The sequence below is a fragment of the Callospermophilus lateralis genome, unplaced genomic scaffold, assembly GCF_048772815.1.
Source record: "Callospermophilus lateralis isolate mCalLat2 unplaced genomic scaffold, mCalLat2.hap1 Scaffold_619, whole genome shotgun sequence".
NCBI classification, from domain to species: Eukaryota; Metazoa; Chordata; class Mammalia; order Rodentia; family Sciuridae; genus Callospermophilus; species Callospermophilus lateralis.
The window spans coordinates 892764-919618 of NW_027514657.1; the positions used below are offsets into that span (position 1 = coordinate 892764).

At 35.5% G+C, this 26855-nt stretch overlaps 1 long non-coding RNA gene across 1 annotated transcript; it reads left to right on the plus strand.

Moving 5' to 3' along the window:
- The first annotated feature begins 1792 nt into the window (after positions 1-1792).
- On the plus strand, positions 1793-26167 carry LOC143640797 (uncharacterized). Its single transcript, XR_013155151.1, has 3 exons — positions 1793-1870; positions 15983-16041; positions 25991-26167. It is a non-coding gene; the product is annotated as an uncharacterized LOC143640797 (long non-coding RNA).
- The last annotated feature ends 688 nt before the right edge of the window (positions 26168-26855 follow it).

The window sequence follows — 26855 nt, forward strand, 5'->3', positions numbered from 1 at the left end:
CCAATGTACCTTCTAGTGTCTGGTCTGAATACAACAGAGATGCTGAGAATATGCTACTCTTGAGTCTGTAGCATTTGCCCACGTGCACTTTTACACACCTTCCAAAATGCAGCTGTTACATCCAAGCTTCTAGTGAGCTGTTATGCCTGTTTTTGTGAGCTATTGCTTTCTTCCTCTGCTCTAATTAAACATTCTAGATCAGACTTAATGCCAGATGTGGATGCCTGAACAAACATCATGAAGTCAAGTTACTTTCCAAAATATTTTAAAAGGTTTTAATTGCACTTGAAAAGTAAAGTTATACATTTAGAATTTACTTCTTTCTACCAACTTCTGGTAGATATAAGTGAATTGTAAGTTGTTTTTTTCAGAAATTATGTACTGTGAGAAAGCTTTTTCCTTCCCACCTAAGAAAGACTGGCCCCTAAGAGGGGCTTTGATTAGTTTACTTGATCTATGAATATGGTTGGCAGTTTTTTCCCCCCTCAGGGAGATGTTGCTCTGTTTAGCCCATACCAGAACTAGATTTGAAAGAGTAGAACAATTAGGCTGCCAGTTTCAATGACTTATAGATTTTATGTACCACATACTCCAATACATGAAATGTATCAAAAGTGTATAGCTTACCATTTAGGTATAATTATAAAGCAATTATATGCTAATGATAGCACCATTTAACACTACAAAATAATTCCATAAAGAAAAAATTGAAGTACTATTTTTAATACAGATAAAATCCTCCTTCCAGGAAAATAATTGGTAGGCTTAAAATAATATCCAAGGGTGCTTTTATAAAGAAAATAGAACAAAATCTGAAGCAACATGAGCCAAAATTATATCAAACAGATTGGTCCATAACCAGGTTGTTATGTGTTAATACTATCAGAAAATATTCTTATGTTTTGCATATCCTCATTTTAGGTGCATAAAACAAACATATTTAAAGGTGTGAATTTAAATGTGTGTGTTACTAGTTTGACATCTTCAATCATACCATACAGCAAGAAATCAAACCTGAATACATCATAGGCAATGCTTAAGGAATAACTATGTGGTTAGATGATATTGTATGTTGTCTAAATGTCTGTGTCAAGGCAATATATTAATATAGCTAAATAATATCAATTCATATTTTATAAGAATCAATGTGAGGTGGAAGTATAACAATCTTTCTATGCTTTCTGCAATGTCCAGTTAAGAGTCTCTTATCAAAATATCATAATAAAGATAAAATTCACATGTTTAACAAATATGTAGCTATCACTCTGCTATCAGAGTTGAGTCTAATTATAAAAACACTGAACTTTTATATGATAAGTACTCTCACTAGATGTAGCTAATTTCATACTTTCCAATATTTTAAGAATCCCCTGCCTTTCCCCAAATACTGTAATAGCCCAGGAAAATCCCTGCACCTTGAACTATAATGCCGTCAGAAATTAGATGTTTACCGATAACTTGTCAGTAGGATTGCCAACTTTCACTTAAATACCAGGACTAAAATTATTTTATGCCTTATTTCACAATGAAGTAGAATGTGTTATTTAATATTCTTGACCTGGTTTTAGGATTTCTTGTACACTCTCCTATTTATGAGCTGCACAGACATTTGGTAATAATGTAAACCTGTATATAGGTTCACTGAATTTTTCTCATATGGTCTATGGAAATTTATAAATCAGATCTTTTAGACTTGACATACTGTGATTAGGTTGTCCCAAATATCACATGATGAGCTTCTGCATAGGCCTGTACCCAAGCCAAAGCAGATCTGCTGATGTGACTTTGGATAGGTTGTGCCAGAGCAATTTTTTTATTATACCAGCAATGAGGAAGAAATATGAGTATAGCACTCAAAGTGGAGGAAAATGTAAGTAGATTTTTAAAATCACACTTTTAAATGTGGTGGTGTAGAAAGAATTGAGTGTAGGTAACTTTATCAGCCATCAAAAGAGAGGATGTTAGTAGATATTCAGCTAAGATGAGAAAAGTATTCAATTTTGAGAAGAGAAAGCTTATTGAGAAAAAGAAAGCACAGGAAATGTCAAGAGGGATAAAAAAAAAAAAGGAATGGGGCTTCGTGACCCAGTTCATCCTGATAAAAGATGTATTTAAAAAGCAAAACTCACATGTGGCACAGATAGTAGATTGAGGATGGGGAAAAGCAGACTTTATATTTTTTTTAATCTGAAATTTACATCTTGAAAAAATTGGATTTAAGGAAATTGGGGGGGGGGGTAAGAAACATAGATTATTTTGTAATGATTTTTAAAACTTTAATTGCATATTTAAATATATTAAACTAGAATGTTTTCCAAAGGCAAGCTTACACTCTATCGATACAGGGAAAAAAAAAAAAAGCAAACTGAAAGTTCTAGAAATACCCTAATATGGATCCTATGTTTTTTTTATGTAACTAAGCTGATTTAACAAAAGGATTCAGGACTCAGAAAGGAGAGGAGACTAGATTTGGGAAGGAGTTTTTAAAAAATGGCTTTAAAGTTTTTCAGAGTTTTTTGTTAGCCCTTGCCCTTTCTGCAGATTGGATTATGCCACAGAGTATAATTTAGATATTTGGCACTGCTTACTTAAACCACAATAAAAAGGAAAAGGTGTTGTGAAAACACTGCTCATGTTCCAATTTATGCAAAATTACTTGAAGGGCTGCCAGCATTCTTGTTATCTTAGCAGTTCTGAACAGTTTTCATATTCTCCTAGACTAGTTCTTCTGAAGTGAGAAGAATGCAAACCAAAATCATAAGGGAGCATTCTCCATGTCCTTGCACTTGGGAAGAGTTACAGTGTCCAAATGTTGGAAAGGTCAGATACATGGAATTTTTTCTGGAGGTCATGGGGTCAAAATGTCTGCACACATGCACAAACCAGCCGGCCCATAAAAGCCTGATAGGAGGCAGCAGTGCCCCATGAAAGGTCACATCCAGTCAAAATCCAACAATATTCCAAAAGTGTCTATCATGGACAAGAAAAATGAGGCCGACAGCATTGGCATTATCAGCAGCAACAGAGCAGCCAGAAAGGAAGGTAGATTGGGGATTAATCATGGTAAAATACCAAAAGAGATAAAAAATTCTGATACACAAAAATTCTCTATTCATAGGTTTCACAAAGTATACTTTTCAAGGTGCAAGCTAATTGGCCAAGGATTATCATACTCCTCCTCCTGCTCCTCCCCCTCCTCCTCTTCCTTCTCCTCTTCCCCTCCTCCTCTTCCCCCTCCTCCTTTCCTCTTCCTCCTCCTCTCCTTCTCCTCTTCCTCCTTCTCTTCCTTCTCCTTCACCAGGGATTGCACCCAGGAATGCTTTGCTACTGAGATGCCTCCCCATTTTTCATTATGACACAGTGTCTCACAATTTTACACAGACTACCTCCAATTTGCAACCCTCCTGCTGCAGCCTCCTGGGTAGCTAGGATTATAGGCTTGTTCCACCATACACAGCCAGATTCATCTTGACTAATGTAAAAGAACTAGCTGCTGAGTATACCCTATTGCAGATGAAGAATACCTAAGGATTTTAAAATGTTATTTAAAAAAGAAAATAATTCATAGTTCAATGGAAAAATTCCTGATACACATGGCAATCAAAATTGCATTCCCTATCAATGCTCATGACATTCACTTTTGGATAATATTAGTTTATAAATGTTATAGGTTGCTATTAGCCTGTGGCTCTCTGGGGTTTCACTTCTAATGCATTGCCCTTGTGTTTCTAGATTTAGCATTTTGACTCATTTTATAATCTCTCCTCATTGAGATAATTTGTAGTAAGCAAGAACATTTGATGTGACAATCTTCAAAAGACTGAATAGGTAGCCACTAAATTGTGCAGTGTAAAAGACAAGACCACCCAGACTGAAATAGCATCCACTTCAAGAATCTTTATACACATAAAACTAGAGGCACCACAAATACATCTACTACAGATTTACTACTTTTAAAATTATAAAGTCTCCTTAGTTTTCAAGGGTTTTGTTTGATTGTGTTTGTTGGTTTTTAACTCAAATGCCAAATCTTTCTAAAGGTGATCTTTTTTTTGTTGTTTAACTCTTTTTCTTTCTTTCTTTCTTTCTTTCTTTCTTTCTTTCTTTCTTTCTTTCTTTCTTTCTTTCTTTCTTTCTTTCTTTCTTCTCCTTCCTTCCTTCCTTCCTTCCTTCCTTCCTTCCTTCCTTCCTTCCTTCCCCCTGAGGATTGAACCTAGGGGTGTTTCACCATTGAGCTACATCTCAAGTCCTTTATATTTTTTGAGACAGGATCTTACCAAGTTGCTTAGGCTGGCCTCAAACCCTCCTACTTGAGATTACAGGCATGCACCACCATACCCAGCTTATGTTTCTTTACCCTTTTGTACTTTCTATGAAAGTTTCTATGAAAAGCGTGTCAATAATGGGGGGGGGGAGTAAAGGAAAGAGTCAAAAGAAAACCAAGATGACAGGCCAAGAAATAGGTCATATACAATGTGTACAATGCATCTTGGCTTTCCTTTTAATACTTCCTTCATTTTAATAAAGGAAAGAACAATTGATACATGCTATGACATGGATAAATCTCAAAATGATCTTCTTAATGAAAGATGTCATATTAAAAATGGACACACTATATTTCTACTTATGTAAAATTCTGGGATATATAGAGTCATATAAGACAAACAGAAGGATCAGTGGCAGCTCCAGATGGGGAAGGCAAAACAGAGATGTGGAAGGTAGAGATTCCAGCAGGACTGGAGGAAATTTTTAGAGGTGATAAGTAAATTCTTATTATGACCAAATATATAATTTGGTGAGTTTTGACATATATATGTCAAATTATGTATTTTAAATATATGCAGTTTATTGTATATCAATCTAACTCCAAAATGTTATTAAATTAAGAAAGAAACTATGACCCTTATAGGGGCCCTATTCTTCATTATTATTGCTACTATGGTCACATTATTATATAATTTTCAGAATGAAGGGGTGGGGAAAGGGCAAATGCACAGTATTGCATACAATGAAGTCAAGTGCTTGAAGGGAGAGAGAAAGGAACTTACCTCAACTTAATTGGTGTTTGGTTGGCCGTTGCTCAGGAACCCTAACCTGAATTTTCTATTACTTAATACTCTAATTTTTAGTGCTTTTCCTTCTTGTTATATCACTATTACAGATCCCAAGACGTACTTTCAAGACGTCTTTTCTAATATCTTGCTTCCCCCAAAGTCAAATTAATTCAGTCAGTTCCAAGTACTCTATAGGTTTTTATTTTTTATATTTTAATGACATACCACTTTCTCTTTTGATTAAGTCTGGGTCTTAGCACCAACTTCCAAAATAAAACAAAACCAAAATGTTTTTGAGGACGGAGTTCATATCTGGTCCATTACTATGAACTATTGATTCTCTACCAATCTTTGAGGAATTTTTTCATGGTCCCCCAGACTGATTATTAGGGTCCTTTGACCTTTTGCTGAACTTTCTCAGGTATCAGATACTGATTTAACCAAATATTCACCTGAACATAAGCATCAATTCCTAAGTTGCTAGTTCTCCAGACCAGTGGGTCCTAAAGAAGGTCTGATTCATGTGGGAGTTCTTTACTTCCTTTAGGCAAACATTCCAACAATTAAGTGCAGCCCAAGACTTTCCAGAAAGGTTAGCCACCTTCCTCTTTCTGATTATTGTAGATGCATCTCTGGCATGTTCCTATCTCATGTCTTCTTCTTCATATACTTAAGTTACTGTGATCTTAATCAATATCTGATCTTTGAACAATTATATTAGCTCCACCTGTAACACAAACTTCTCTGAGAGGAAAAAAAAAACAAATGGGAAAATAAATTATTTAAATGGAATGTGGAATATAAGATTTATTTCTCTTCATGTTTTGGATTTGGAGTTTAAACGTCACTGATCAGGGAAAAGATTGACTAGTTTCTTTGTGGCTCATCTTTTTGAATCTTCTTACAGAGCAAGACATAGACACAGCAGAAGACATTATGGCTTGGCTAAAGACAGAGATGAGTATTAAACACTTGGGGATAGGAAAGATGAAGTGTGATCAAGAGCATAGCACTGATTGGAATCTTTCCTTCATTTTTTCGTCAGATATACAGCTGACTTAACTCGCAACATATTGCTGTTTGCTATAAGCATTCTACTTTGAAAATTTTCTCCTATCAGAAGACTTTTAAAACAGAAAAAGAACACTGGAAGAGTAATGCAATTTTTTTCTTCCTTTTCTTTACCCCCTCCATAGAAAATATTACTATTTGTTCCCTAACTGCCCATATCATCCTACCTTCTTCCTTCTTCCAGACTCTCTTTTAATAATAGAGTCCTGTTTACCTATTGGCTATATATTTTTTTTTAAAAAGATTTATTCTTAAGTTTTAAGAATATCTTTATTTTACATTTATGTGGTGCTGAGGATCAAACCCAGTGCTTCATGCATGCTAGGCGAGCACTCTTCCACTGAGCCACAACCCCAGCCCCTATTGGTTATATTTATGGCCAATTATTTTCTAGGAATAGAGCATGAATGGAGGTTGCTATGTGGAAGGGAACAGACAACTGATGTGAACCTCTCTGTCTCCTTTTTATTTATGATTGGAATCTCTGACATTACAGCTGGAATTCCATTGGCCACCTTATCATTTTGGGGTGACATTGAAGATGGAAATCAGATGTAGTGGGTGGTGTCTGGGCCATTGGTTAGTTTCTAGAGCCATCATACCATCTCTGGGCTGTTATATTATCTGCTGCTGCATAACAAATTACCTTCAGCAGTTTAAAGCAGGATCCATGTGTTATCTCAGTTTTCTCAGATCCAAAGTCTGGGCATGACTTGGACTTAGCTGGTTCTTTGCTCAGAATCTTATGAGGTTGCCATCAAGGTGTCAGCTAAAGTGCCTTCTCATCAGGAGGCTCAACTGGGGAACAATTAGCCTCTGAACTCACTCAGATGATTGGAAGGATTCATTTACTTGCAATTGCATGACTGTTATCTCCGTTTTTCTTTTGCTAGCTATTGCTGGGGGGCTGCTGGCAGCAAATAGTTCAAGATCTCACCCTATGGCATCTCTCCAGTACACAACATGGCTATTAGCTTCTGTAAGGCCAGTGGGAAAAATCTGTCTTCAGGAATTTGTTTCCACTTTTAAGAAATTTCACTGGACGAAGTCTTATAACTCAGGAAAATATCCCTTTTTATTAATTCAAAAGCAACTGATTTGGGATCTTAATTGCATATGCTAATACAAAAACATATAAAGAAGAGTCAAAAGTGGAAACCCTCTTTTTTCAAATTTTCTAGTATTTTATCATTTCCTTAGAGTAGATACCATTAGCTACTCTCTATGTATTCTTCTAGTCATTTTTGTTGCAATTTTACATACACACACAACCCCTTATTTGTGTATGCGTGTATATACATACATATATATGTATATATATACAACACAATAAAACAATTGTATATAGACATATATATCCATCTATACTACAAATTGAGTCATATATGTAATATTCTGCTAAAGATTTTACAAGTTACTACCTTCCAGACAAAGACCACCAGAAATTTACTTGCAGTTGGACACATTGGGTTTATTGTTCATTACAAGGAAGATCACATACCATGGAGAACCGTGGAGTGTGCTAGTAACACAGTGCTAGAGTCAAGAGATTTTGTACTTTATTTGAGTGATTTGGGGGAGAGTTCAGAGCAATGAGGATTTTCTTACCCTGGAATGAATACTATCAGAAGTGAGGGTAATTCTGTGATTGAGTATCATAAATAATTTTTTTTCCAGAAGGAGGGAAGACTAGAAGGAAATAAGGCTGCAGTTTAGTTAAAGAAGCAACTAAAGTTAGCCAAGAGAGAAAGAAGATATCTGGTATTCACCTAAGTTAGCCAAGAGAGGAAGATATCTGGTATTTTTGTGCTTTGACATTTCTGGGGTTTCTGTGGTTTCAATGACCTTGTTGTTGTCTTATCCTTAGACAAAATTATAAAGTGGTCTCATTAATTGCATCATGTCTTCACAGTCACAAAGATATCTTGTCTCATGTTAATGTTCTGTGAGAATGTTTTTGTCCAATGTTTTGTCCAACGAGAGAACACCAAGCTCTTCCTGTGAGAACCAATCCAGCTCCTGGCGACACTGAAACCCAACTGCAAGTTTCAGACCAGTTCCCATATGTCAGGGACTGCTTCTCTCTTTCCCCCATCTCTTTTTGATGAGAGGAAAAAGAAAAATACAAATGAGGTGACATAGTGCATTGCACTAGGGATAGAAGAATTATAAACTATCTTTGTACATAAAATTATAAGCAGGAATATAATGTAGTTGTTAATTTAAACTTTATTAGACATACTTTAGTGTTTAAAATGCCCACTATTTAAATATGTACATAAATATATTAATCTCTTCAACACAGAGCATGTTTCATATATGTGAACATGTATACATCTATACATATACATATATATATGCATAAGTAAAATACACATTTTATACATGTGTTTTATGTATATGCTTTTAAAGAGAAAACATCATTATCACATCTTGAATCAGTACAAAGTTAGAACTCACAGGATTTATCATGATTGGTCTTTGTTTCAAAATTGTATAAAATAAACAACTAGCTGCTGCTGCTAATATCAACATTTTCTAAAAATATGTTGAGTATGTTGTGGGCTTCTAAATATTTATCTTTTAAAATAATCTCAATAAGCTATATTTTGAAAATCTTATTGGGTGGGCAAATAAATACTTCCAACTGAAATAAAATGAAGAACTGTTCAACTCTCTCCTAACATTTACACAGATTCTCTTCATAACTAGTAATCTAAACGTTCTCAGTTCAAAATAGGTCTAGTCTATAATAATTTTCTCCAAAGCTGGTGGAAGAGAGGTTCCACTTCAATATGCAGCCTTATTTTTAATCTATTGAAGATAAGGTGCTTTCCAAATTCATTCTGAATTTCCCACTGAAAAATATACACTTATCATATTTCTAATATTCCAAGTTAGTGTTATAAATCTTGTCTACAAAATAATTAGAGTTATCTAAAAGGGATCATGAATTTCTTGCCTAACCAGTTGGGATAACTTGTAATTTTGGAGGAGGGGGGAGAGTCAGAAAATGAAAGTTATCTGTGTTTGTATCGAATTTCAGTATTCAAAGGATGAATTCTTCCACAAATTTTCCCATTTAATGTGGTTCAAAAAGGTGTGATGAAAGCCTGATATTGCACCTTCTTTTCTTTCTGTTACTCCTGGAAAGATGCCATAGAACATGAAGTTTACATGGATCCTTACTTAAGGTCAGTCAATAATTATGATGGATCAGTTTGGTAGCCAATATATTTTTTTTCCCATGCTGGTGATTTAATCCCAGGGTGTTTTCACTATTTCACTATTGAACTGAGCTACATCCCCAACCCTTTATAGTTTTTTGTTGTTGTTTTTGTTTTAATTCTGAGACACGGTCTTACTAAATTGTTTAGGGCCTCAATAAGTTATTGGGGCTGTCCTCAAACTTGCAATCTTCCAGTGCTGGGATTACAGTCTTATACCTCCATGCCTAGCCTTTGGTACTCTTTCCTTCTTTCTTTCTTTCTTTTGCAGCAGGAGTGGGAGGTGACTTGGGGAGGGGCGGTGCGGGGGAACAGGGTGGGGAGCGGGGGAGGTACTGAATGGAACTCAGGGGCACTTGGCCACTGAGCCACATCCCTAGCCCTATTTTGTGTTTTATTTAGAGACAGGGTCTCCCTAAATTGCTTAGTGCCTTGCTTTTGCTGAAACTGGCTTTGAATTCATGATTCTCCTGCCTCAGCCTCCTGAGCCACTGGGATTACAGGCCTGGGCCAACACAATGAGCAGGTACTTTTTTTTGACTGGAGTTCTATCTACTTGCCTCCCAGTCTATAATCTCAAATGCTGCTTCATATTCCAGTTACCTGGTGATTCAAAAGGAAATCAGAATGGATATTGCTTACTCTTGAGAAGGCGGAATGATGAAACAAGCTGATTTTTAGCACCTTCCACTTCCTCTTTTGCTGTCAGGTACTGTGGCCAGGATGCCTTAGGATCCTGCTGAGTGTCCTGAGTAATTGAATTGAATGAGGAGTAGAGTTTGGATGCCAATGCTGGTGCTGATTGAGTTCTAGTGCTCACCATTATGACTTGAGCTCTTACATTGGATGAGTTCTCCCAGCTCTGGTCTGCCCTTTCTAGATTTGTTCCCTACTTCTGTTTGGTTAATAAGGTGCAGTTATTACTCTCAGATAATACCTCTGGTGATTTGGGGCAGCCTTACATTGACTAAAGTTTGTTCGTGTTTTTAAAGCACCAAACCAGAAAAAGCAGTTTTCGGGTATCTGCTTCAGATTTCATATAAGCAGAAATGGAAAATCTTCTCCCAGAGAAGGTAAAGTATAGGTCTTAGTTGGAAGACACAGACGAGACATAAATAAATGTAATTTTTCTCTCCTATCACTACAATACCTTTCCGTACCATTCATTTTATACAATCAGTCCTCCACATCCACAAATTCAGCTAACTGCAAATATATTTGAAAAATAAACTACATGTATGCCAAACAAGTATAGATGTTTTTCTTATCATTATTTCTTAAGCAATATAGCCAAATAATTATTTGCCTAGTATTTAGCTTGTCTTAAGTAGTATAACTCTATTCCTTTTTCCTTTGATAATCAGTAAGAAAAAAAATGACTAAAACACATTCTTTCACTCTTTGAAAACATTTTCATAACATTTCTGTAAAGTTATTTTTTATATGTCAATATGAAAACCATATGTGCTTTTTTATTGCTAAAGGGGATAATTCAGTTTTCCTGAAGTAGGAACAGCTATACTATAATTTGAAAGTTGAAGAAATTAAAACTTGGGTTACAGATAAACCACCATACTGTCTTAAACTTTCCTACATTTGGTATTCCTTTAGAGTACCTTATGGGAAATTTAAGACTTGGCTATTTGAGTCCTCAATAAATCGTTACAGAAAAGATACTCTGTGTTGAATCAGACAGTGTCCTGACAGCATACAGATGCCACAGTCACAGGGTTTAATAGAAGAAGGAACTGGTTATGGGAGTGTGAACTGGTTACGGGAGTGTGGTTAAGTGAACGAGCAGAAAGTAAAGCACCAGGGACCAGCAACAGTGGAGAGTTCCTGCCACCTAGGCCTGGGATACTGGAAGTTGTTGAAGGGAAGGTGCTGCTGTGAGTGATGGTTGGAGAGAACCAATACCACTGCCAACGCTCTACTGATCCAAAAGCCTCAAAGGGACAACCCCTCTTGCCCTCTGTCTTCAGCCCTTCCCACTTCCTGACGGTGCTGCCCATTCAGTGATCTCAGCTAGAAGCCAGAGATTTGCATCTTGTGTCTTAGACCAAGCCAAAAAAGGGTGCAAAATGGATCTGAGAAGTCAGAGGGAAACAATTAGTATAGACACTTTATTAATTACTTCTGCTGTAACAAGTAACCATTAATTTAGTGGCTAATAAAACAGAAGAAATTTATCATCCTACAGATCTGAAGGTCAGAAATCCTAAATTAAAGATGTCAGTAAGTCTAAATTCTTTCTGAAAAGTTGAGGGGAAGAACTAATTTCCTTGCCTTTTCCAGTGTCCAGAATCTACACATATTCCCTGACTCTGGGGGCTTTCTCGAATCACTCAATCTCTGCTTCCAACATCACAGGTCTTTCTTTTACTATGACCCTCCTTCCTCCCTCTCAAAAGGTCCTTATTGAAACAAGGCCCACCTGGATAATCTAGGACAATTGCTTCATTTTAAGATTTTTAACTTAACCCCATATGCTGCAATGTGCACACATTCACAGGTTCTGGGATTAACATGTGGGAAGCCAATTTTCTATACACAGACCACATACTCCAACCAGCTATGAATATGAAAGAAGTTGAAGTCTCCAATACAGATAGATTAAAACTAGAGACTACGTTTACACATTGTACAATTAAAATGAATTCATTTTTATACTTTGAAAAGTCTTTTCTTTTTTGAAAAATGAGAAAATTGAACTACTGTTATATTTAATTTTAGCATTGTTGTATATGCTTAAGCCTTTATATTTTTATGTCTTCTAAATTTTCAACATCCCAAGTTACCTTCTTTAATCTTGTGGCAATAATACTACAACATTTTTCGTAAATAAACTGACGTGCAAAAATAAAAATAACTAAAAATTATTGAAATGCTATGATTTTTCTCATTTTAATGTACCATTTCCACAATATCCATAAGAGAGATGGCATCATTAATTTTATTCAAAGGTGGTAGAGCAGACACATAGGTTAAGTAATTTGCCTTTCATACTATAAGAGGTGGATATGTTGGTTATCATTTCCATTTGCTTACCCAGATCCACTTTGCATTTCTGTCCTGCTCTGGGAGGCTGAACTATTAAAACTTTATCATCCATGATTATTCCCCCTGGCTTCTAGTTGGCCTCAACCAATGGAACACATCAGCAAAACTCTTAAGGTTAAAAGAAGAAGTGAATTTATGTTTCCCTATTTTGCTCCCATCCTGCCTTGCTGTAGAGTCGACTTCCCTATACAATTATTCCCTATACAGCTGTCAGGTGGGTGTTCATTCCACTCTTGCAAGTTCTGGTAACACTGTTAAGTCTTGAGTCCTTAGAGTTAGTAATGCCTTTCCATTTTTGCTAGCTCCTGGGCTCCTCACCATGCCTAGCTGTTTCTCTCAATCTTTCCACGTCTCTAAAACTAATTACTTTATTAAATTATTTCCAGATAAACTGCTCTGACTGTGCCATCTTTTCTCTTCCTTTGGAAGTTAGCTGCGATTTGATTATAAGGATATTTGATTTTAGAAATGGAGTCATTTCAATATACTGTCTTTAATAAAAGAATATTCCAAAAGCAAATGAATTTATAACTTGAAATAAATTAGTTGCATTTAGTCAATTACTTATATACTTGTTCTAGTTACTTTTTTTAAAAAATGACTAACTCACTGAATTAAGCCACTTTCATAATTTTCAAATTTGAACATAGCATACCATAGGTTGTATATAATGGATATTTTCAGTAAAAATCAGTTTGTACATATAAGACCAGTTCTCCATTGTTATTTTTCCATCAGTATTCATTGTTCATAACATTTATCTGTCATGCTTTGATGTCATGCTTTGCAGTGAGTTTGGATTGGATTCATCAATATGGGAATCTCTTCAAGTTATTTCACAGAAAAGGTAGTTCTTGCCCACTATAATATACAATTTACTTCTGTTCTTTTCTTGTTTCTTTTTACCACTTCCCAAGTGATGATATCTGTTTCCTTGACAACAAGTCAGGATGAACATTGAAATGACACAGAGTGTATGTCAGGTGTATTCACAAAGTGAGCTATAGTTGTTCAAATGAAATATATCAGAGCAAACTTGTCTTCTTTTGTATGCAAAGATGCTAATGAAGGAGCTTCACATTGCGCATGGTTTCCATGGTGCCAAGGGGATAGGTACACATGACACTCAGCCCTGGGCCATTACAATTTTACGTTTGTTTATTACTACTGTTAACTTTTTATTTTCTCACATTTATTTTTAAGTCACTGTTATGGTTTAGATATGAGGTGTCTCCAAAAAGCTCACATGTGAGACAATGCAAGAAATTTTAGAGCTGAAATTATTGGGTTATGACAGTCTTAACCTAATTCATGCATTGATCTGCTGGTAGGAATTAATTGAGCAGTCACTATAGATAGGTCAGGTGTGGATAGAGAAGGTGGGTCATTGGGGTCTACCTTTGGGGTACATGTTATTTTCTGGTAAGCAAAGCTCTCTCTCTGCTTCCTGGTGGCCATGTCCTGAGCTGCTTTCCTCCTCCATACAGCTCTACTATGATATTCTTTCTCACTTTGGGCCCGGAGCTCTCTATTGACTGAGATTTCTGAAACCGTGAATACCAAATAAATGTTTCATCCTCTAAAATTATTCTTGTCAGGTACTTGGGTCACAGCAGTGAAAAAGTTGAGTAAAACAGTCACACATACTAAACATCTAGTTCATAACTTCAATGCTGAACAAACACTTGTTTCTTCTTTCAATTGTGGGATGAATTAAAGTATAACATGATGGTGTCTATTTTGTACCTAGAACATATAGTTCAAAATGTATTATGACAATATAATATACATATTGGGATCCAACAACAGATCAGTCAGAAATTCCCCTTAATGGTTGTTCCTGTGTTTCTAAATTACAATGTCTATGTGACAAATTGGTGAAGAAACAAGATCCTAAAATGTTTTATAAATCATAAAAAAGCTGTCATGCTCTTTTCATAGACACCTTAATATTAACTATATAGTGATGTGTTCTAATTATTTGAAAATTAATAATTCAAACATAGTACATATGGAATATCTATTAAGAAGAATATGATTAACCAATGCATTCCTTTCCCTGATCATAAGATAAATAGAATTTCTGAGACTATTTGAGTAATGCTCTTCCTGAAATTGAAACCTCTGGGATGCTTTGGTTAAAAATTAAATTATATATGTAATGTAATATTTAGCTATAATTATGGTATATGGATACCAAGTCTTTAAAAATTTAATTCTCTTTGATATTAATATATTTTCTCATTTAAAGGTGTTTTCAAATGTATGTACCTACATCCCCATTGAGGAAAATGGTAATTAGTCCAGAGAACATATATTTTTCCAGCAACTGGACACCCTGATGATATAGCTAAGTACACAATATAAGGGGTATTTGTTTCTCAGACCATGAAGGCTGTCTACTTCCGCTATTAACAAAAGCTTTTATCATCCATAAAGCTATCCCATTCTTTATATGTTGGTAGATGTTACAGATGGAGTCCCTGTGAAGCAGATATTGAAATGGAGGACTAGAATGCAGGAATCTCAATAGGGTGTTTTTTGGAAAGGTTAGAAAGCAGGATCCTCTGATAGAGGGGGGGTTTGGTCTGGGATACAAATGCAAAAAAAAAAAAAAAAAAAGCCTCATCTAAACTTCATGGGTAGCTCCCTGTCTAAGCTAGAACAGCCAGCCCTTCAAGGTTGTCCCAATGTATGGGGAGAGACCTTGACTTTCAAGTCCTGTGCTTACTAATGATTAGCTATAATAATTCCGAAAAGAGCTAAGAACAGGTCTGAGAAAAGAGCTAAAAACTAGATCTCAGAGTCTTCAACAAACTTCCCAGTAATTGAAGAATCCTTTTTCAGGTCTGGAAGGGAGGCTTTAAAGCAGTATAGCCCAGCATCCCCAAAATCCAACACTTTAGCCACTTAGCTCCACTTGCTTTATGTATGTGGCTAACTGGTTTCTTCATTCTGGACTGTAGTGGGCATCTTTTCCTCAGGGAAACTGATAGGAGAAAGTCAATAGAAGATACTCAGCTTTTGCTGGCTGCAGTTGGTCTCAAGGCTGCAACTGGCATTTAGCATTTGTCTCTTCCATTGTCAATACTAGAGTTGCCTCGTCTTCAGTTAGCAACTCTTCTTGTCTGGATAGTTTTATCTAGTAGGATGACCAAGATCCTCATAGCTGAGAAATCTAAGCTCCTGGTTACAAGGGTCTTTTTATCCCCCCATCATGCTGTAAATTGAACCTGGGGCCTGGCACATACGAGGCAAGAGCTCTCCCACGGATCTGCTTCCTCATCCCAATCATGCTATTTTGAGGTCGTGTACTTGTTCATTTGACATTAATATTGGGCAAGGGAGTGTCAAGAAACACCCCTAGTTGATTGCCTGAGTAGGAAACATATTTTTTCTTATCTCCATTGTTTAACCACATACCTGCATTTTCTTGATGATGGTTGTTAATGACTCCTGCCATGATGGCAACTTTTCTTTTTGCTTTCTTGTACCTTGGCACAAAGAGTCCAGAGTGCCTAGGCAAGAGCTGTAGCTTAAAGTTTAATGAGACTCTTTCTGCTTTTCCAGGTGGCAGAATTTCAGAACTGAGAAACACAAATTATTCAAATGAATCACTGAAAATGATGGTAAGTAGGACTACTTCTATTTCTATCATTTGGATTCCAGACTGGGTATATTTTAATTTTTGCATTATATAATAGTTATTAATGTAGTTAGTATGCTATGTCCTGAAGAATAACACTTATCTTACAAGGTATCGTCTTCAAACTGAAATTCAGCTGTATCTTTAATAAAGTGTAATATGTTGTATGAAGATAGCAGCTACTGTGTGTAGTATGTGTTAGGAACAGTGGATTTCATGGTCATGTGTTCACTATCATACCACCTTTGCTATAACATGAGACCAAACAATGGATGCAAAGTCATAGGTGATAATGTACCATCATATCATATCAAATATTCTGTAAGCCCTTGGAAAGTTGTAGTAATCAAGGCTATGGATAAAAACATCACACTCACCCTTGTACTACATATCTTTTACCAACAAAATACATCACTGCCTCTTCCCAAGGTAGAAGAGATCAAATGTAATAGACTTGCTACCAAGTGACCAAATGGTTTCCTCTAGGGAGAGTGCCACATTGGTTTCCCAGCAGTGGGTTTCTATTACTAGCAAGTTGGTATTCTGAAGCATCAGTAACTCTTTCAGCCTTGGTAAATGAGAACACACTTTTTTTTTTTTTAGCCTTGGGCACTATCCCTGTCATTCTGACTACTCCAGTCCCACACCCATCATACCAGCACTGTGGTAATTGATGACAAATGTCCCATGTCAACCAGCTAAATTGTTCTACCTATCAGGTTGTTTATTCTCTTTTCCATGGTGGATCTTCTCATGATCAACACTTGTGGGAAAAGGGAATGAAGTAAAACTGAGTCGAATGAGAAGTTGGGAACAGTTGCAACATTACTTAGCTGACCCTGGTGGAGGCTTGAAGTTGTAATGGCTCTTCAGACTTTCCTAGAAACGTAAACAGAGAAGTTGATCTTTATAACAGTAAATCTGCCTACCAATCATTGGATGTGGGCTGGTCTGAGAAGGGAAGTATAATCTTAGATAATCACTCCTAGGGTGGTGGTATCATAGAGAAAGAAACCTTGTACCAGAAAGAACTTGAAACTTAAAAAAAAAAAATCTGATTCCACCAAATGAACCTTCAAAACTGAGCTGCAAATCAATCTGTATTATATATCACAATATTTTTTTGATGGATGAGAATGGAGCCTCCTTCACTGAGGATTGGGATCTGACTAAACACTCCTGAGGCCTATGTTGTCAGATGGAGTACCTTTGGGAATCAAGTCCATTTGCAAGGTTCCTGACTGCCACCAGTAGAAGAACTCACGATTAGTTTCCTAAAGATGGAGACCAAAGTACAAGGAGCTCTCCTTGGTGCTGCATATAACTTCAGACTCCATCCTCTGATCTTTTGAATAGTGCTCATCTCAGTCTCTAGTTTATGCTGCTTAACAGGTCACCTATTTTGCTTCCTCTCTAGCCCACCAAAGCTGAACAAATCCTAATGCAGTAGTGACCCAATCTGATTTTAAACATATGCTTAGCTCTAGTCATTACCTGATGGCCAACTCTCCTTAGGCTAACTCTCCCAGTACTAAGAATTCATCTACTGAAAAACAAAAGTTATATGCATCCTTCTTTTGAAAAACTGTAAGATTCATTTGATTGGTCAATAAGGAGATTTGGGTTATCAAATAAACCTGGAAGATGAAAGTGCCTACTAAAATCTAAGTCAAGTTATTGTTCAGGATTTTAAACAGAAGCAAATGCTATATATTTTTGCTCCTTCTGTTTAAAATCCTGAACAATGTGAATCAAAGTGAATCAGAACTAAGATATGTGCTGGGCTCAGTGACTTACATCTATAATCCTAGTGACTCGGGAGGCTGAGGCAGGAAGATTGCAAGTTCAAGGCCAATCTCAGCAATTTAGTGAGATCCTGTCTCAAAATGAAAAATAAAAAGGGCCAGGGTGTATCTCAGTGGTAAAGTGTCTCTAGATTCATCATCATCATCAATGTTAGGGGTCCCCTTTCAGTTTTATAAAGATAAAAGAGAAGTATGTTGGGGAAGTGGGATATTGGTAGGTAGTCACCATTTTCTACTCTTTGGGTTGAGTTAGGAATTAAATTAAGTGCAGATACAAAGTTCTGTTTTGTTAATATCAGTAGGAAGAAAACTCATAACTCAGGAATTATAGTAATTTAGACCAAAGAAAGTTATTTTCTATTTTTGCTTATACTCTTGAAGTAGATGTTAGACAACTTTAGTCCACATAAGTACAATCCAAAGCTTACTGTGGAAGTAAAGAAAAATGAGCTATCTCATATGGTCGATTTATAAAGAAAATCTTCATGAAGGCACTCAGTCTAGTTCTTGGAAGAGAAATATGACTGTTGTATGTGACAGTCACAGGGCTGCCATAGGTGTGTGTGTGTGGTGATGGGGATGGATGGAGATGGAACCCAGGGCCTTGTGCATGCTAGGCAAGTGCTCTACCTCTGAACTTTACTCTCATCCCTGCAACATATTTTAATGTCATTCATTACTAAAAAGGATTTAGCTATGTACCTTGTTAAGTGAATATCCATTACTCCACATGTATCCCTTTAATAACTAGCAGAATATCTTCACAGATTAAGGACAAAGAATTCTTTTTCCATTGAGGGATTTAAGTTCATTACACTTTACTAGGAAAATGTTCTAGCACATACATATACAAGTATTTTGACATTCTTGCTATCTATGCTACTTTAAAAATATACCTACCACCCTGTGGAAATCCCTTCAAACAACAGATCCCATCTTAGACTCAAATCTGATTAAAGGGCATGCCAGGGAGTGGGCATATGAGTTTGGGAGCTGAAGTAAAATAGAATCAGAGCATATTTGGATTTAGAAAGTACAGTATGGTTGAAGCATCAAACATTCAACACAGTGGTGGGAGAAAAACAAGGAACACATAGACACTGATGAGTATTGGAGGCAATAAAGCCCAAGAGAATTATAATCCAAGAAAGCTGATTAACATAGGAGGGATGCAGTATTAGCAGTGCAGTGGGGGAGGAAGAGACACTAGAAGCATAGTTATTCAATTAACTAAAGATCAACTTAGGATGCTATCAACAACAACAAAAAAGAGAGGATAAATGAAAAAGACACTGAGGAATCATAGCTAATGGAATGTGGTGACTAATTTTAAGATGAAATGGATCTTCATGGGAGAATAGACCAAAGAACACCAAAATTTTTAACCAGGGTGAAAAACACTACGTAGATGTACGTAATTTACATAGAACTCTTAGGAAGAATTTGGTTTGAAGTATGGTATTTCAAGTGGCTACAAAATATCATGTGGGAAAGTGAGCCAAGCAGTTGCCAATACAGGACTAGGGTTGAAGAGAGGGTTTAGGTCCAGAGAGTAAAATTTGAGAACTATATAGAAATAAGAACAAAATTAAATTAAATGGAAACAAAATAGGTTGATCTGATAGTCAATTTCCTAAGTCTATATGGCTCTTGGGATCATGTGTCTGTAGTTTAAAGGGATTCCACAAGGTGGTGATGTATTCTTAATAGCTAAAGGACTTTAGGTTTTAAAATAATTAATAACAGTAATCCAAAGACAACTATATTTTGCCCCATCTCCAGCATCTGAGTTCATTATTTGATGTTTGACATGAAAATTTCCATTAATAACAAGATATAACTAAATTTTATCTTATTATTTTATAAGATATATTAAAATAGAAAAGTTACTTGAAATAATGACCAACCATAAAAATGTAGGACTATTAAGGGCAGTCTTATCTTCTATGTGAAAACAATATCTGGTGTTTTCTCAAACTTTTGACATAATTTATTATATAATCTCTTCTGTTTTCTTTAATGACACCATTCCCCTTAAGTCCTATTTTTCAGATCAATCTTTATTTTTTCCCACCAGTCTTATGTTTTTAAATGTAAATAGTATTATTTTTTTCTGGTTTTAAAAGCATTGCTCCACCCACATTCTAGAAATTCAGATTCTCTTGACAGCTTTATCCCTCTCATACTTGCTTTAAGATCCAAATAAAAACATGTACTCATCTCATGTGAGTGACTCATCAATGAATCATATAATACTGTGGCTCTACATGTAGCTTTAGTTATCTGAACTCTCAACCACATATTCTCTATAACTACTTACAAAATTTCCCCCACACTCATTATTGAAATTGAAAACAGTGTAATGTACCAGTGAAAACATCTAAGTTGCTTAAGAGTTTGAATGAGAGAATATGGATTGTGTTACAGTCATATATTATCTCTTTTCCTACTAGGATCATTGTTTCAAAGTATTGTGCATTATCTACTCTCTTCCCTACATGCTCAAGTGAAAATGTCTTTAAGAAATTAGGTTTTCCTGAAGGTCTAGAAAAAGAAAATCCCTGTATTGGCAAAAAGTTATAAATGCATTCAGCCTTTATATCCATGGTTCCTGCATTCATGGACTCCATCAACCATAGGTAGAAAATATTCAGAAAAAAATCATATCTGTAATGAAAATGTAAAGACTTTCTTTTATTATTCCTTAAACAACACAGTATTATAATTATTTAAATGGTATCTATTTCATTTTAGGCATTATAAGTAATCAATAGATGATTTAAAAAATACATGATGATGTGCTTAGGTTATATGCAAATACTCTGCTATTTTGTGTAAGGAACAACAGGGTTATCCAACAGGGGTTCTGGAATCAGTAAGGGACAACTGTATTAACTTGGATTGAGAGAGAAGAATTCATAAAAGACATAAGCTTGACAATGCACCTGTCTCCATTATGAAACATGCAATGGTTTTCTACAAGAAAGCACAGTGAAAAAAAATATGACAAGTCTTGTTGGCACTGCAAATATTTACCACATCGCTGAAATGCTGCAAAATACTTTTGTAAAACCAGAGAAATAATCATGTGCTGTGTACTGAAAATCTCAGCCTGTGTGGAGTGCCATTGAGACGCATGTTGATACATAAGAAAGCACTGTGCATCTTAAAGATCTGAAGGAAAAAGTTAAGAAGGAGAGAAAGCATTCATTAAAAGGCCTTAGTTTGAGCAGGCAAAAATACTTCAGGACATTTAAAAGTCATACAAGGCCATGTAATTTGAAGGTCAGAAGTAAGTCAGATAGACATCTACTGCATATTACCTGTAGTGGTCTTTCATGGTGAATTCCAGAAAACTATGATAAATGTAGTTCCTGTGTAAGCAAAATTCCAGTACTAATGGAGTTGGATATCATTGGAGATGAATGCTATTTTGTAGGTTTATTACAGATAATGAAGAGAAAATGGTGCCAAAACCTAAAGCATCCAAAGATTGGCAAACATTCTTTTTCAGTAGAAATTGCAAGGTACTATCAAGCTAAAATTTTTGTTGGTGTGTCACTCCCCAAACTGCATAACCTCAAGAGAGCATTTAAGAGTGCTTTGAGAAGCAAGTGTTTGATCACTATAGGAGTGTTATCTTTGTGATTATTTATAACAGAGTACATGAAAAAAGAAAATCTTGCAAACAAGCCTCTCTTGATAATAGATAATATTCCCAGACATTCCTCTTTTTTTATTGATTAGGAAGATACTATCTAAGTATTTAGTTTCTTTTGCTTCTGGTGTTATTGATTAGAAAGAGCCTAAGTGTTATTTTTCCCCCTCTCAAATATTATGTTCAGTATCTCGTGTGACATAGCTCCATTAGAGGTGTGGTATAGTTTTGACCTCAAGAAAGTGTCTGAACTTTATCAATCAGATTTTAACAAAATTGAATCACAATATACAAAGAATACTTGTCCCACAAGTTGTTGCTCTTTTGCAGGATTCAGGGAAATGATTGCTGTGAAGCAAAAAACGTAAGAGTTCAGGAAGGAAATTACATTTACGAAAGTAAATATTGAGGGGTTGGGGTTGTGGCTCAGTGGTAAAGCACTTGCCTTGCACACATGAGGCACTGGGTTCAATCCTCCACACCACATAAAAATAAAATAAAGATATTGTGTCCATCTACAACTAAAAAATATTTTTAAAAAGAAAGTAATATTGAGAATATTGAAGAACTTACCACCAAATAATTCATTTAGCATGATGCTGAATATCAGATAACAGAAAAGATCCACATATACTCTGCACCAGATTTTTAAATTTTAATATCGTGCAGGCAAAATGATTACTAATGAAGGTAATTCTGTTAGGGAAGAATACATGATAAATCCAGGTTATTCACTTGACCTTGAGGTTCTATCTTTTCTAGTTATAACTGCAAGAGGATATGTGCAACAACCTTGGCCTGAGAACAATATGATTATCAAAAGCCTAGCCCCCTCAGGAATGAAGATTTGGGTTGTTCTACCAGGTTTTATATGTGATGGTTTTATATGTCAAGTTGACTGGACCAAAGGCTGCCTAGATATTTGGCCAAGCATTCTTCTGGGTCTGTTTGTGAGAATGCTTTTAGATGAGATTAACATTTGGTTTGGTAAAATAAGTAAGGCAGTTTTCCCTCCCTAATGATATTGGCCCTCATTTCATCAGTTGAAGGTCTGTACAGAATAAAATGGCTGTCTCTCCTTCAGTTGGAGGGATCTCCTCCTGCATGATGGCTTATACTTTTGTGTTGGCCTTTTGTTATTATTATTTGTTCTGCTTAGATATGCATGGCATTGGTCTTTAATAGCCTGCAGACTCACACTGAAACATTAGCCAATCTTAGGTCTCTAACTGCCCACCTTTTGACTGGAACTATGCATTGGTTTACTGGATTTCTAACTTGTCACGTGCAGATATTTGGACTTCTCACCTTCCATAATCACACAAGCAAGTTCTTTATAATATCTCTCCTTCTCCTTTTCATATGTACATATATACAAACATATATACTCTTTGTAAATATACCACGTGTGTGTGTGTGTATGTGTGTGTACATATGTACAAACCATCATCATTCTGACCTGGAGAGGTGAGAGATGAAGGACAGTAAGGGAGGGAGATAATGAATACCAATTGTGATCTTGAGAACAGTTGCTTTAACGAAGGCTGTAGTTTGTCCCACCAATCTCCATCTTTAAAAGAAGGATCTATAGAAGGTTCCTGATAAGACCTGGTTATTCAGAAAAAAATGAATTGGCCAACTAGACTAAGGAATGAACAGAGAACCAATAGGATCTAACACAATCAGAATATGATGCTTTACGAAGGAAGTTCCCCTTAGGTGACCAAGTTCATGGGGGGCAAAGTTAAGTTGCTTCTTAAAGATACCTGGAGAAGAGGATCGGTGCATTGTAAAAACCAGACTGTGATGCAATGAGCTAGTCTTCCTTGAGGAGAACAGATAACTGACAGACTCAAGCTGTCGTTGAATCTACTGTGGTGTTCCTGCCAAAACCATCCTCTCTCAGAATCCCTCTCAACCAACAGCTAAACACAGCAAGGGAACTGATGCCCCATCACTTTAATTTCAGATGAATCGTCTCTAAAAGCGACCTTTATTAGGGTTTTCCTATAAGCCTGGCCAAGAATTTTCGGTAAATGCAATGTAATCTAAAGCTCTTACCCAATTGTCTTTTCTTGAAAAGTTTCGTAGGCTCTTTCCTCCTCCCATGCTTCTGTCCTCTTTATCCTTCACGTATTTTTCACAACCAATCTTTTGCATATATAATTTCTTCTTATTACTTGCTTCTCAGAGCTTCCAAACAGATACACTCACAGGTCTAAAATTAAGCAAGTGTAACATATCTCATTCTACTTGGCCTCAGCTGGGGCTACTCAAAGATTAGGGATTAGAATGATATAAACCCTAAATCATTCACATCTTTGGCATTTGAAACTGATTCTTGGTTAAGGCTGGGGTTGTTGACTGGAATGCATACATGTGGTTTCTCCCTCTGACCTGGAAATCCTTCCAGTATGATTTCTAGACTCCAAGTCCTGAGAGAAAATCAGACAGAAGTCATATTGCCTCTCATAGCCTAGCCTCAGACACCACAAAGCATGATATTTACTGCATCCTACTGGGCACACATTTAATGTGGGGGGATATCACACATGGGTGCAGTTAACAAGAGTATGGGTCATTAGAGACTATCATAGAAGCCCAAATGTAACGTGGAAAAACTGATCTTAAGAATATTGTATTAACGGGGTAAAAAGGGGAGTTCATAACCCACTTGAATCAAATGTATGAAATATGATATGTCAAGAGCTTTGTAATGTTTTGAACAACTAGAAATTACTATTGTCATTGCATATTAATGTACTATCACAAAACAAATAAAATGACCTATCTTTAAAAAAAGAATATTGTATTAAAATAGAACAAAGAAGCAGAAGGAATTCTGAATTAAAATATTTTTATAAATTTAAATACCTGGACAGAAAAAAACACAAGAATGGCTACAATAAAACTTTAGACACCAAACATTTTAGAGTAGTTTCTATGGGAAGAGAAAAAGAATGAAGATGGGAAATAGGAATTAAAAAACTTTAAAGCCAGAATTAATGTTATTATTCTCAGTGAACATTTAAGTTGAATATGGTTTTCCATTTATGTAAGCATTCATATTTTAAAATGGTGTCCATATGACATATACAAAATACTCCTGGGAGATGGAGGAAGATGAAAACTCAATTGCTTTCCTGGGAGCCAGAATTTATTTTAATTTCTGTTGAAATAGTTACCAGCGGTTTGAAATTTTGCAAAAGGCCTTTGATTAAAGTTTCTTATTTATAAAAGACTGTGCCAAGGTCTAGGCTCATAATAAATATTAGACTCTCAGGAATTATTATTTCCTGTGTTTTGAGTTTAATTGCTTGTATGATGTACATGTAAAATTTGAAGATTATAAATGACACATTTTGCACATGAGAAATTCCTGTGTTTTAACTTATTAATTAATTTAGATAACATTACTCATAATTTTTGTGTTTCAAGTGTAGATGCATCATTTGTTTTTTGAATAAATAGATATCCAAGAATAAATTAGAAAATAATTGTGAGTTGTTAGTATATGACTTTCTAAACTTGTATATTTTCTTTTTTTTTAAAGAGAGAGAGAAAGATAATCTTTTTTTTTTTTTTTTTTGTAAATGGACACAACACAATGCCTTTATTTTTATGTGGTGCTGAGAATCAAACCCGGGTCCCACCCATGCTAAGCAAGTGCTCAACCGCTGAGCCACAATCCCAGCCCCCAAACTTGTATATTTTCTTGAGGAACTTACTTAGCATTTGTTTTTGTAAAATGATAATATATTCTCACATTTTTAAAAGATTGAAATAATAATTTTTAATTTGCTGTATACTTCTCTTTCATTATAAATGTTATGGTCTCTCAGAGAATTATAACAGGAGTAATGTTAATCACTTATACATATATATTATTTTATTTCCTCTTCCTTTTAAAACCTTTGCATACAGGTCCCTTTAAAAATCCCTTACTTTGACAGTTGGCAACTAATCAATGCTTAACCAACTTCCTGCAAAAGGACATTATTTTGCATGTCCTTGGAGACTGGATAACTAATGTGTAATGTTTTACTTAAAACTGTAATTAAGTTTAAATTAAAATTCTTTGGGTTTTTAAGAGAGGAGGAAGCATTTTGGTGCCTTTTTCACTTAAGGTAATATTTGCCAGCCTGTCTGGGCCCAACGACCTCCATTTATAGATACTTAATATTGTTGTTTTAATGTTGGCATCTGGCCTGGAAACTTTAAGAAAACTTGGTTGTTTTCTGCCTACCCTCCATTACAGTTGTTTCTCTTCAGTTTTTGTTAAAGATATTATAAAACAAGTCACCTGTTGTCATTTACTATTTATCCCTTTCTAGAAACCAGAAATACCGTATTTACTCTTTCCTGGAAATTTAATTTATAAACAGTATAAATTAAGGCTCACCTTTAAGTACTCTTTTCTACAGATATTCCTTTGCAATCACCCTTACCTTCTATTCCCTGTTCCTCAGGAGTGGTTCCTTCTGAAGACCAGGCGTGTGCTTGTGAAGATTCATGAACAAGCTTCATCACTGACCACATCAATTGGAGAATTGAAGGTCCCTACCCATTTTGTTTATAGCTTAAATATACATTTCACCCCTGTCATTGAAGGATACTATCATACTATCACTTTTTTTTGAGGGGGAAATACTATTATTTTTTGAACTCAAAGTGTTTTCAGATTCATCTTCACAGTCAATAAACAAAGTTAATATCAACCCCCACTATACTTTTCCTTGTTTTTTTCTTTTAGTTCTTAGATGTGGGAAAGAATTTTAAGTTATAATTAATCATTTATTACTATTCCTACCAAAGACTGTATTTTATTTTTAAATATCTGAGTCAATTGGTAATTTGTAATATCTGAATTGTAGACAAAGTCATAAAGCCATAAGGCCACAAAAAGGAACAACTGTAGAACATGAACAGGCATATTCAGTAATGGTGAATGAGTTGTCATGGTTAGTGTGACTGCACAGTGACCATTTTTGGAATAAATAGGATGTACAGTTTATAGAAAAATCTAGTTATATTCAATATGTGATTCAACATCCACACTTCAAGCAAGTAGAATCATTCAAAAATATGTTGCGTATTACTATTTTTATTATAATATAGCCAAATGTCCAATAGAAAACAAATGAGGAATTGTACCCTGTGTCAGAATTATAAATATTTAAGAGGCTAAAATAAATGATGGTATATTTAATGTACAGAGCTACTGTCATTCATCATCTGTGTTTAAAATAATTTATATTAAATGATATATGTACTTCAATAATAATATCTAGATTATTTTTATATTGAACATGCATAAATAAATCATTTATGGTG